The sequence below is a fragment of the Ricinus communis genome, chromosome 4 (assembly GCF_019578655.1).
Source record: "Ricinus communis isolate WT05 ecotype wild-type chromosome 4, ASM1957865v1, whole genome shotgun sequence".
NCBI classification, from domain to species: Eukaryota; Viridiplantae; Streptophyta; class Magnoliopsida; order Malpighiales; family Euphorbiaceae; genus Ricinus; species Ricinus communis.
In genome coordinates, this window is record NC_063259.1 from 10,683,700 (window position 1) to 10,696,417 (window position 12,718).

The 12,718-nt window shown below is 40.0% G+C and overlaps 1 non-coding gene across 1 annotated transcript; it reads right to left on the reverse strand.

Annotated features, from left to right (window-relative positions):
- Positions 1 to 1,848: 1,848 nt before the first annotated feature.
- On the reverse strand, positions 1,849 to 1,954 carry LOC112536234. Its single transcript, XR_003080282.2, has one exon. It is a non-coding gene; the product is annotated as a small nucleolar RNA R71 (small nucleolar RNA).
- Positions 1,955 to 12,718: the final 10,764 nt, after the last annotated feature.

Here is a 12,718-nt window from a genome sequence, read left to right on the forward strand (position 1 = left end):
AAAGACCGCCTTGAGCACCGGAAGGAGTCGACCGGCTTGGGCACGGCCTGTGGTGGCTCAAAGACACCGACTCGGTCAATCATCATAGCTGGACTCTACGTCAATCATCATAGCCCTGGACTCGTACGAATCAACTATATAGGCGATTTTGAATTCTAATTGAAGAGGACGATTTTTGGACTCAATTCAAGACACACACTTAATCAAATATTTCCTATACCTCAATTGTAGACCTAGAGATCAATTTTCATCAATTGAAGGGGGATTCCACTTATTCCAACATCGAATTGAAGATCAAGACAAACTTTGGGAGCATTCAAGAGGCAACTAGGGTTTGAGATTTTGAATTTGCAAATTTAGGGTTTCTCATTCGACTTGAAAGAGAAGGGTGTACATACCTTTAATTTGTTTTTCCTTATTTTGTTCTTTAATTGCTTTGACTATGAACATGAGCTAGATCTTTTGAATCCATTAGGGTTCACCTTTGTTGATGGATTATGCTTAATTGTTAGTTTTTATAATTGTCATTCTTGCAATCTTCTTGCTATTCAAGAATAAAAGTTTGATGCGGTTAATTTGAGACGTTGGATTAATTGTTTATTAGGTTGTTTCTTGACATTGAGAAATGCTTGTTACAACTGGATTTTGAATAGTAAGGACTAGTAGTTAACACTTAGAGATGAGGTTGATTTACTCACGGATTAAGAACTAACAACTCTTAATAGTCTTAAATCATACTTAATGCTAATTTGTAGTAATCCGATAGGAAGAGATTCCATTAGGTTAGTGCAGTTTAGGAATCCGGTAAGCTCGAGAGAGGAACCGGGATTCAATTCAGGGATTTAGGCAACGGGTAAGCAAGATTAGCAATCCATAAAATTCATCTTTAGAATTCCATCACTTAGGCTCCCTTTTGGATTTATTTCTCTCTTTACAATTGTCTTTTAATTTTCCATTGTTGTCCTTCATTTACTTAATTGCACTCATAACCATTACCGGTATGTTAGAACTTTCACACCCTATTTCAAACTAGATAACATAGCAAGGTAGTAACTCTAGGTTCACCCGATCTCCGTGGATACGACCTTGATACTCACTAGTTCTAGGCTGCACGTGAGGTTCAACGCCTTAGGTGTAGGTTGCATAAAGAGCCCATCAAGTTTTTGGCTCGCTACGGGAGTCAGAACGGTGAACTAGAGTGAATTATTTTTATGTTAATTTAGTCATTATTTGTTTTATTCATTTATTCTTTAATTTTATTATTATATTATTTTTGTTGATCGGTGGTTGTGTGGACTTTCGGTTTCAGGTAGTTTATGACCAGGAGCTCAAACTCGAATCTTATAGAGCCTCTATGTGATCCGAATCCATCCCCGGACTCTTAAGAAAGAGGTTGCAATTAGAAGAGGAGGAGATTGAGGTTGAGGTACCTGTGGATAGACTAGACACGATGGAAGACCATGACCCCCACGCCGATGAGGATCAGAGGACGATGTACGAGTTTGCTCGACCATATTTGGATGGGATGAAAACTAGTATAGTCAGACCTGCTGTAGCGGCCAACAATTTTGAGATAAAGGCCAATGTTATCCAGATGATCCAACAAAGCGTGCAGTTTGGAGGATTGCCCAGCGAGGATCCCAATGCACATATCTCCAACTTTTTGGAGATTTGTGACACATTCAAAATAAATGGAACAACCGATGATGCCATTCGGCTGAGATTATTTCCATTTTCCTTGAGGGACAGAGCAAAGAGATGGTTGCAATCTCTTCCACAATGACGATCACTACCGGAAGGCGTTGGTCAAAAATTTTATATAAGTATTTTCCTCCCGTTAAAACTGCTAAACTTAGAAATGACATATCTTCTTTTGTGCGGTTTGATGATGAAAGCATGTCGATGCATGGGAGAGATTTAAAGATCTTTTGAGATGCTGCCCACATCACGGATTGCCGGTGTGGATGCAGTTCGGACCTTCAGTGGGTTAAACCTCGCAACGAGGCGATGGTGGATGCCGCAGCAGTGGGGCGCTAAACAAGAGACGCCCGAGCAAGCTCGAACTTGATAGAGGAAATGGCCATGAACAACTATCAATGGCAATCCTCTAGAGCCGACCAGGAAGACAAGGAGTGGTCAACCAAGTGGACTCTACAGCAGCCTTGGCGTACTCAAGTGGAGCTTCTAGCCAAGAAGATCGACCAACTCCAGATACGGTTCACGCAGCGAACATTGGCTGCGAATTTTGTAGTGGCCCGACATAAAGGCGAATCGCATCACGGGAGGTATGTTTGCTTTATCTTCTATTAGTTTTCCATTTAATTCTACTATATCTTCCGATGTTGAACAGTTGATTATATGGGAATGCCCCAAGACAGAGAATAACCCCTACAAAGTAATACATACAACCCTGGATGGCGCAATCACCCCAATTTCGGTTGGAGGAACAATAATGCCCGTGGTCCGCCAGTTTCCAAAGACTTCATCAATACCACAAAGAACAACCACCGGGCTGCACAAGCTCCTCCTCCCAAGAAAAGAAGTCAAATTTAGAGGAGCTCATGATGAAGTTTGTGACATCTACAGAAACAAGATTCCAGCAGACTGATAGTGCACTTAGGAATCAGCAGGCCTCGATTCAGAACTTGGAGACTCAAATTGGCCAAATTTCTAAGATGCTTTCAGAGAGACCTTCAGGATCGCTCCCTAGCACTACAGAGTCAAACCCGAGGGAGCATTGCAAAGCTATCACCTTGCGTTCAGGTAAGAATTTGACTGGTTCTTCGCCTTTAGCTGATAAGGATAATACAATCATGCAGTCGAGCCGGTAAGGAAGGACCGGACCTTGAGATGGTAGAGAATGAGAGAAAGAAAGAAGACAGGCAAAAGAGCCCTGTGCGGGAGCATCAGCCCCCGGTACCATATCCTGCAAGGTTGAGACAGGATATGGTGGACAAGCAATACAGTAAGTTTCTTGACTTATTTAAGTAGCTGAAAATTAACTTACCTTTTGTTGAGGCAATTTCACAGATGCCGAAATACACCAAGTTCTTAAAGGAGATTTTGAGCAACAAGAGGAAGTTGGAGGATCTTGGTCAGGTGGTGCTTAACGAGGAGTGTTCAGCTATTCTCCAGAACAAACTGCCACTCAAGTGACGAGATCCAGGGAGTTTTACTATCCCTTATATGATTGGTGATTTATCAATTAGTGGTGCATTGGCTGATTTAGGAGCTAGTATTAACTTAATGCCCACTAGTTTATTTGCCAAATTAGGGTTGCATGAGCCAAAGCCTACTAGGATGAGTGTTCAATTAGCAGATAGGACTGTTAAAATTCCTAGAGGTATTGTTGAAGATGTACTTGTAAAGGTAGATAAATTTATCTTTCCTGTAGATTTTGTGGTAATGGATATGGAGGGTGATAGCACTATGCCTCTTATCCTGGGTAGGCCTTTCCTAGCTACATCGAGGGCTGTTATCGATGTAAGCGATGAAAAGCTTAAGCTTAGAGTTAATGATGAGACCATTACCTTTGACCTGGCCACTTCCATGAGACAGTCACTGGACTATGATAATACTGTACGTTCTATTGATGTGATTGATGATGTGGTTGAGTCCCATTTACAAGAAATTTTATGTTCTGACCCTTTGCAAGTAGCATTAGCTGAGGATGAGGAGGAGTTGTCCAACGAGCAAGTGTTGGAGCAACTCGCTGTTTTATTGGCTTCTGAGCCGAGCTTGTCAACTGATCCCTATCTTTTTCTTGACAGGTCTGGGGTGCGGAAAGTAAAGACTTCATTCGAAGACCCACCAGTTTTAGAACTGAAGGAGTTACCGAGCCACTTGGTTTATGCCTTCCTGGATGAAGAGAAGCGCTTACCAGTAATCATAGCAGCCGATCTAACTCCTGAAGAACAAGCCATGCTGTTGGAAGTTCTAAGGAAGTACAAGAAGGCCTTTGCTTTCAATATAGCCGATATCCCGGGCATAAATCCAAGTTTCTGCTCTCATAAGATTTCATTGAGGGCCAGCCTACCGCTCACCTCAAAGACGACTCAATCCGAACAGGAAAGAAGTGGTAAAGAAGGAGGTAATTAAACTTCTTGATGTAGGTTTGATATATCCCATTTCCGGCGATTCGTGGGTTAGTCCTGCGAGTTGTACCCAAGAAAGGAGGCATCATGATGGTAAGGAATGAGAAGGATGAGCTGATCCCGACTCGGACGGTAAAGCCCGAGTTTGCATTGATTACCATAGGCTTAATGATGCAACTCGGAAGGACCACTTTCCTCTTCCTTTCATTGATCAGATGATTGAACGTTTAGCAGGTCACATGTATTATTGTTTTCTTGATGGCTTTTCAGGTTACTTTCAGATTCCTATTGCACCTGAGGACCAATAGAGGACTACCTTCACCTGCCCTTATGGGATGTTTGCTTATAGACGGATGCCATTCGGACTGTGCAATGCACCAGCTATTTTTGAGGACATGATTGAGGAGTCTATGGAGGTATTTATGGATGACTTCTCTATTTTTGGTAATTCTTTCTCTCTTTGTTTGGCAAACCTTGAGCGCATGTTAGCTAGATGTATTGAGGCTAACTTGGTACTAAACTGGGAAAAATGTCATTTCATGATGAGAGAGGGGATTGTTTTAGGGCATAAGATCTCTCAGGCTGGGATGGAGGTGGATAGAGCTAAGGTAGAAGTAATATCTAAGCTACCTCCTCCTAGTTCTGTTAAGGCTTTTAGGAGTTTTCTGGGCCATGCAGGGTTTTATAGGAGATTTATTAGAGATTTTTCTAAGATTGCTAGGCCCCTCACTCAATTGTTAGTTAAGGATGTACCTTTTATTTTTTATGATGCATGCGTGGCAGCTTTTGAGTTACTTAAGAAACTTCGCCCCCAATCATGGTTTCTCCCGATTGGGGGCTGCCTTTTGAACTGATGTGCGATGCTAGTGATTATGCAGTTGGAGCTGTGCTTGGACAGAGGATTGAAAAGAAGTTTCAACCCATTTACTACGCTAGCAAGACCTTGACAGGAGCTGATGGGTGCTACTCGTGTTAGCTACAATCTAAGGCAGTGGACCTATCGATGCAGTCTAGCACTAATGGCGAGTATCAAGGTCGTATTCCTCGAGAAAGCGAAAGCCCAGAGTTACTTCTTTGTTCTTTGTTATATTAACCTAAAATGGATGATGAATAAATTCTAAACTAACTATTAACTACGAGCTAAGTTCTAAGGGAGATGCAGGAGTAATTGATAAGTGAAATAATCAAGACAAGAAGACAAACCCAAAGGGAATCTAAACTAGTTGGCATCCGAACAAAAGATAAAGGATCAGTGAGTCTAATTATGCTACTTGTGGATGAATTCTTAACCGAATTCGGTTTCTCTCTCGAGATAACCGAATTCCTAAACCTAATAACCTAAAGTTGGAATCTCTTCCTAACGATTGATTCTTAAATTAGCATTAGGCTTTAATCCGCCTCTATGAAGCTTTGTTAATTCTTAATTCGGCTAGTTAATTATCCTTATCTCTAAGCGATTATTAACCAGTTCTTGTTATTCAAAGTTCCAATTGCCAAACGGATTTATCAATCTCATAAAGCAATCTAAACATCACAATTCACAACGTCTCATGAATAATGCATAATCTTATTAACACTGAAAACAAGAAGAATACAAAACCAACTCAAACAATCCAACAATATAATATCAAACCAACATAGCAAAGAAATCCCAATGGATTTAATCAATTTAGCTAAACATGTTCATGTTTAAAACAATCTAGGAAATCAATTACAATGAAAGAATAATGAAAATAAAACATGTACTTTTCTCTCGAATTGGATGAACAGCTCCAAATCTAGATCTACACTTTGATTAATCTCCCAAACTGCCTCTTGAATTGCTCCACTACTGTTTTGCACTCGGAATCTTACGATTCGGATTCTTACCACCGCAACTCTCTCGTGACTCAAGATTGTGCAAAATCGAACCAGGGCTCTATGTCACTTCTTCCCCCCTTTTCTCTAAGAAAAATTCATTTTTCTTATATATTTAACTCAGCACGGCCAAAGTCCAGGCCGTGCTGAAACTGTGGATCTCACCAAGTAGGGTTTCACCATGGCCGTGTTGCTCCCCGTGTTGGCCACCACGGGCCGTGTTGCTCCCCGTGTTATCCACCACGGTCCGTGCTGAAGGCTGTGGTAGCTACGGAAACTGTGCCCAAAGTGCCAATTTCAAGAATCAAAGCCAATGGTTGAGCACGGCCAGAGTCCAGGCCGTGCTCAATGTATGCATTGCAGGCTCTTGTCCGATCTTGATGAATTCTCATCCGTTTCCGCACGTATTGATCTATAATTGCTTAAACACCGATGATGGTCCTATAAATGTTCCTGAAATGCAAAAGAACACAAAACACGGGTGATCTGGGAATAAAAGCACAATAATTGCTAAGAACATACGCAATAATATGCAAGCAAATATATGTAAAACTATGTTCATCAAATTACCCCACACTTAAGCTATTGCTTGTCCTCAAGCAATTAACAACTCACCTCATAAAACTACAGTTAGCAATTCCTTTCAGTTTATGCCCCTAGTCCATAACAGAGAGTATTCAACACATCTCATAGGATACTCAATCATAAATCATTAACAAAGAATGGAAATAATATTAATGCATGAGTAACTTAAATGACAACTCAACACAAACATCATGAACCAATGCCTCACAGGGATCACTCAAGTCGCTCAAAGTGTATATTAGGTGAATAACAAATCCCTTAAAGCAAATGCACAAGACTCGCTCACTATAAGCTTGCTCATAAATCATATCTTCGCTACTGTGAATAAGTAAATACCAAAATCAAAGGGTCTTTACCAAGGTTGAAATGGGGCTAAGGTAAAGGTACGGAGATTTGGATAGAAGTATGAAAATGCTGGAATTCGTGCGATAAACAATAGTATATGCTCAAAGGATTAAATGCCTAAGATCACAAAAAGAATCATTCACTAAAATCCCTACTTCATAGAATAACGCTCGCAAATGCTCTAAATCCAATAAAAAGATAAATAATTAAAGTGATTTGTTTATTATATATATTTTTTCTTCTTCTTCTTCTTTTTTTTTTTCAAAAGAAATGAACTAGCAGGTTATTAGCGACCGCTGCATACAACTCGAATAAACATAAAGAATATCAAATACAAATTGGATCAAAGGGAGCATTTAAAATATCAAAAAGATTTAGTGAATTTACCAACATAGCAACTAGCATTTTAATCCCACATAAAGTTGAACATATCACATAAAGAAATTCCAGCATAAGGGTAAAGGAAAGATAAATGTAAAGAATGGTATATTTGAAGTGTATAGGTGTAGATTATGAAGAAAAGGTTAAGGCTAAAAAACTGGCTAACTAATGGAAACATAAGGTGATAGGCTTTTGGTCAAATGTGGGGAATCCTAAATCGCCCAAATCATCTCATGGTATTCACAATATTCATGTAACTTCAACACGCATTACAAAGCAAGTTCTAGAAGCAAAGTTAAGTACAATGCACACTCAAACAAGAAATATAAAGAGCATAAGTATAATGAATGCTCAACTGGCTCAAAATCTCACTTTTAGGTGTGGTATTAGGTGCAGTTGGTTCGCAACATCATTAACTGAATCATTACTTAAGAAACACATGCATATGATATTATCAACGTTCTAAGTTAAAATTCGACAATTCGAAAAAAATAATTAAATAACACCGGTTTAACCCGGCAGGGTTGATGTGTAAAACACCATAAATTGTTTTCCAAGGACAATGAACAACAAAGAAAAGTAACTACAATTCTATAAATCAAGTCATCAATCAGCTCAAAAATAGCATACTCAAGTGCATAAAAACACAGTGTCCTAACATCTCCTAAAAATACACAACATCTAGCCATAGCAATTTCAGATATATTAAAAATCCATATGAGAGATTAAGGTTTATCCATAAGCACCCCACAGTTGAAGAACACACTGTCCTCAGTGTAAAATGTTATGGATACCCCGCATGGAATGCTCAACTAAGAGAACAAAGGTAATACAATCCAAGTGCATGACATGTATGAAAAATAAAGTAAATAAATGCAGAAAAATAAAAAGATCTAGGGGACTGCCCTGATCATCCATCGAGGCTGATGTTGTGGAAATTCAGTGCCTCTTCGGTAGAATCTGAAAATAATAAAATAAAGAAATAAAATCGAAACTGAAAATATGAAAACTAAAACTAATAAAATGTTTCAAAACAAAAGGTTAAAATATTAAAGATTAAAGATAAAGTTTGGGGTGCCTCCCAAAAGCGCTTCTTTTTGATGTGATGAGTCTTCTTAGCTGGACTCATGGTGAAAAGCAAACGTTGGGGATTGGCGACCATCCATCCTTCTTCCAAGCAAATGGCTTCAAATATCCGCTTAGAGGGATAATCGTCAACTTCCTCTTCCCGACAGTCAAGCAAGCTGCCAGTATGATGGGCAAAACTCGCTCCTCAAATATTTGCACGTAGTCATGATGCTCTAGGGGCTTTTCCAATTTGAAAGCTAGAGTTTCAACAATTGGAAGGATCGACGGTTGGGCCATTTCTTCAGGAGTGTTGATGGTTTTCTTCAGTCCCTGGCTTGGTTCACTTGCTAGAAGAAACTCGAGCTCCTCCAAGACTTCTTCATTGGATAACTCGTGCTCATCTTCCATCATCGAAGGGACTTGTGGAAAATCTACCAACAATTCCTCTAATCGCAACTCAAAGATCATCAATCGTGACATTCCCTGTTGATAGTCTTTCAGAGGAATTATGTTCGCCTCTTCCTTGTCTGGTTCCATCTCCATGTTCAAGAAATCGTCCTGCACAGAAGCATCATCATCAAACATAGTAGATAAACCAGAAAAATTCTCACCTGAACGCAAAGTGACGGCGCTCAAATGTTCCTCGGATTCAGTAGCGTTTGATAGAGTTCTCGATTGCTCTTCAGCTAGTATCTTGAAGATTAAGCCTACTTGATGCTCTATGTTGTTAATCGAGGCTTGTTGATCTTCAAGTATCCTCTCTGTTTGTTGGAATCTTTCCTCAAGACTTGTTATGAACCTCATCATCAGCTCCTCTGACACTAACTCTTCATCTTGAGTTGAAGGTGCAACATTAAATTTCTTGATGTAGTTGCTGAATTCCTAGTGGTTCTTGGCCATCTAAGCTCCATCCAAAGGGTGAATGAGTGCTCCACTCTTGATTGTAGGTGCTTCCATACGAGTCATTTGGCCAACTTCTCGTATAATTCACCCGTTCACAGTTATAAGAACAATGAGCAACATCACTATACAATGGACAATCATTACACACATGTAAACCACAACAAAATTCACAAAAGACTTGAGATGAAAGGATAGGAGAAGAGAGTTGATCGGTAGCCCTGCAAAACGATTCCACCCGAGCTTCTAAAGATGCACGGGTATCCTAATTTTTAGCACTCTCTTGGTTCCTATTCTCATTTTCCAATGCGTCATACAAAGATTTTGAGTTTAGCATTGAACCTCCTTATCATTCACTATCTGAATCATAAACTTAAGCTAAATAAATATGTACAAATAAAATAAAATAAATAAACAAATAAAAATAAAAATCATAAAATAATAAGAAAGAAAAAAAAAAGGCTAAATTAACAAATAGCAAATTTCACTCTAGTTTTCATATAATTCCCCGGCAACGGCGCCAGAAACTTGATGGGTGCTACTCGTGTTAGCTACAATCTAAGGCAGTGTACCTATCGATGCAGTCTAGCACTAATGGCGAGTATCAATGTCGTATTCCTCGAGAAAGCGAAAGCCCAGAGTTACTTCTTTGTTCTTTGTTATATTAACCTAAAATGGATGATGAATAAATTCTAAACTAACTATTAACTACGAGCTAAGTTCTAAGGGAGATGCAGGAGTAATTGATAAGTGAAATAATCAAGACAAGAAGACAAACCCAAAGGGAATCTAAACTAGTTGGCATCCGAACAAAAGATAAAGGATCAGTGAGTTTAATTATGCTACCCGTGGATGAATTCTTAACCGAATTCAGTTTCTCTCTCGAGATAACCGAATTCCTAAACCTAATAACCTAAAGTTGGAATCTCTTCCTAACGATTGATTCTTAAATTAGCATTAAGCTTTAATCCGCCTCTATGAAGCTTTGTTAATTCTTAATCCGGCTAGTTAATTATCCTTATCTCTAAGCGATTATTAACCAGTTCTTGTTATTCAAAGTTCCAATTGCCAAACGGATTTCTCAATCTCATAAAGCAATCTAAACATCACAATTCACAACGTCTCATGAATAATGCATAATCTTATTAACACTGAAAATAAGAAGAATACAAAACCAACTCAAACAATCCAACAATATAATATCAAACCAACATAGCAAAGAAATCCCAATGGATTTAATCAATTTAGCTAAACATGTTCATGTTTAAAACAATCTAGGAAATAAATTACAATGAAAGAATAATGAAAATAAAACATGTACACCCTTTTCTCTCGAATTGGATGAACAGCTCCAAATCTAGATCTACACTTTGATTAATCTCCCAAACTGCCTCTTGAATTGCTCCACTACTGTTTTGCACTCGGAATCTTACGATTCCGGGATTCTTACTCACTGCAACTCTCTCTCGCACTCAGTATTGTGCAAAAACCGAACCAGCCGCCAGGGCTCTATGTCACTTCTTCCCCCCTTCTCTCTAAGAAAAATTCATTTTTCTTATATATTTAACTCAGCGGTGTTCAAGGTCAGTCTTTGGTTAGCTACCAAGTCCGAGCCGTCGAAATTGTGGATCTCACCAAGTAGGGTTTCACCACGGCCGTGTTGCTCCCCGTGTTGGCCACCATGGGCCGTGTTGCTCCCCGTGTTATCCACCACGGGCCGTGCTGAAGGCCGTGGTGGCTACGGAAACCGTGCCCAAAGTGCCAATTTCAAGAATCAAAGCCAATGGTTGAGCACGGCCAGAGTCCAGGCCGTGCTCAATGTATGCATTGCGGGCTCTTGTCCGATCTTGATGAATTCTCGTCCGTTTCCGCACGTATTGATCTATAATTGCTTAAACACCGATGATGGTCCTATAAATGTTTCTGAAATGCAAAAGAACACAAAACACGGGTGATCTGGGAATAAAAGCACAATAATTGCTAAGAACATATGCAATAATATGCAAGCAAATATGTGTAAGACTATGTTCATCAGGAGCCCAGGAACACTACACCACCACAGAGAAGGAGTTATTGGCAGTGGTTTATGCCTTCGACAAGTTTAGATCATACCTCGTTCTCTCCAAAACCATTGTCTTCACGGACCACTCGTCATTGAGGTACTTATTCCTGAAAAATGATGCGAAACCGAGATTGATTCGGTGGATTCTTTTGTTACAAGAATTTGACGTCGAGATCAAGGATAAGAAGGGCGCAGAGAATCTGGCAGCGGACCATTTATCGAGATTGGAAAATCCTCACTTAGATGCACTTGATGAGGCGACCATAGATGATCGATTTCCAGAAGAACATTTGTATGTCACTCAGGTATACACTGATACTACCTGGTTTTCTAATTATGCTAACTATTTGGTTGCTAGGGTTCTACCAAAGGGTATGACGTATTAGCAAAAGAAGAAATTCTTCGCTGATTTGAAATACTATATTTGGGAAGATCCCTTTTTGTTTAAAGTATGTGCAGATCAGGTGATTCGCCGTTGTGTATATGGTGAGGAGACTCTCCAAATATTGAAGCAATGCCATGAGGGACCCACTGGAGGTCATCAAGCAGCAAACCATACTGCGAGGAAGGTGCTAGAGGCAGGATTCTATTGGCCTACGCTCTTCCAAGATGCACGGAAATTTGTTAAGGTTTGTGACCCTTGCCAGCGCGCAGGTAATATCTCTTCTCGTGATGCGATGACCCAAACCAGTGTGCAAGTCGTTGAGATTTTTGATGTCTGGGGCATTGACTTCATGGGACCCTTTCCCTCTTCGTATGGTAATAAGTACATTCTGGTTGCTGTTGAATATTTCTCTAAGTGGCTGAAGCTCGGTAGCCAATCGATGATGCTAGGGTTGTCTGCAGGTTCCTTAAGCGATTGTTTGCTAGGTTTGGCATACCTAGGGTGCTTATTAGTGATAGAGGAACACATTTCTGCAACACCCAATTAGAGAAAGTACTTAAGCGGTACGGAGTTACTCATCGGTTCTCTACTCCCTATCACCCCCAGACTAGTGGGTAGGTTGAGGTAATTAATAGGGGTATTAAACGTATTTTAGAGAGAACCGTTAGTACCAGTAGGAAGGACTGGACTCTTAAGTTAGATGATGCATTATGGGCGTTTAGGACTGCTTTTAGGACATCTATAGGTTTTACGCCCTATCGCCTTGTTTATGGAAAGTCATGTCATTTGCCTGTTGAGTTAGAGCATAGGGCACTTTGGGCCCTTAGAACTTATAACTTTGATATTGATTCTGCATGTAAGGAGCGACAATGGCAGCTGAGTGAGCTAGATGAGTGGCGCCAGCAGGCATACGAAAACTCCTCAACTTACAAAGCAAGGACTAAGAAATGGCATGATCAAAGGATTCGTGAGCCTAAGGAATTTCAGGTTGGGGATCGAGTGTTGCTTTACAACTCGCCGTCTGCTTCCCGGAAGCTGCAC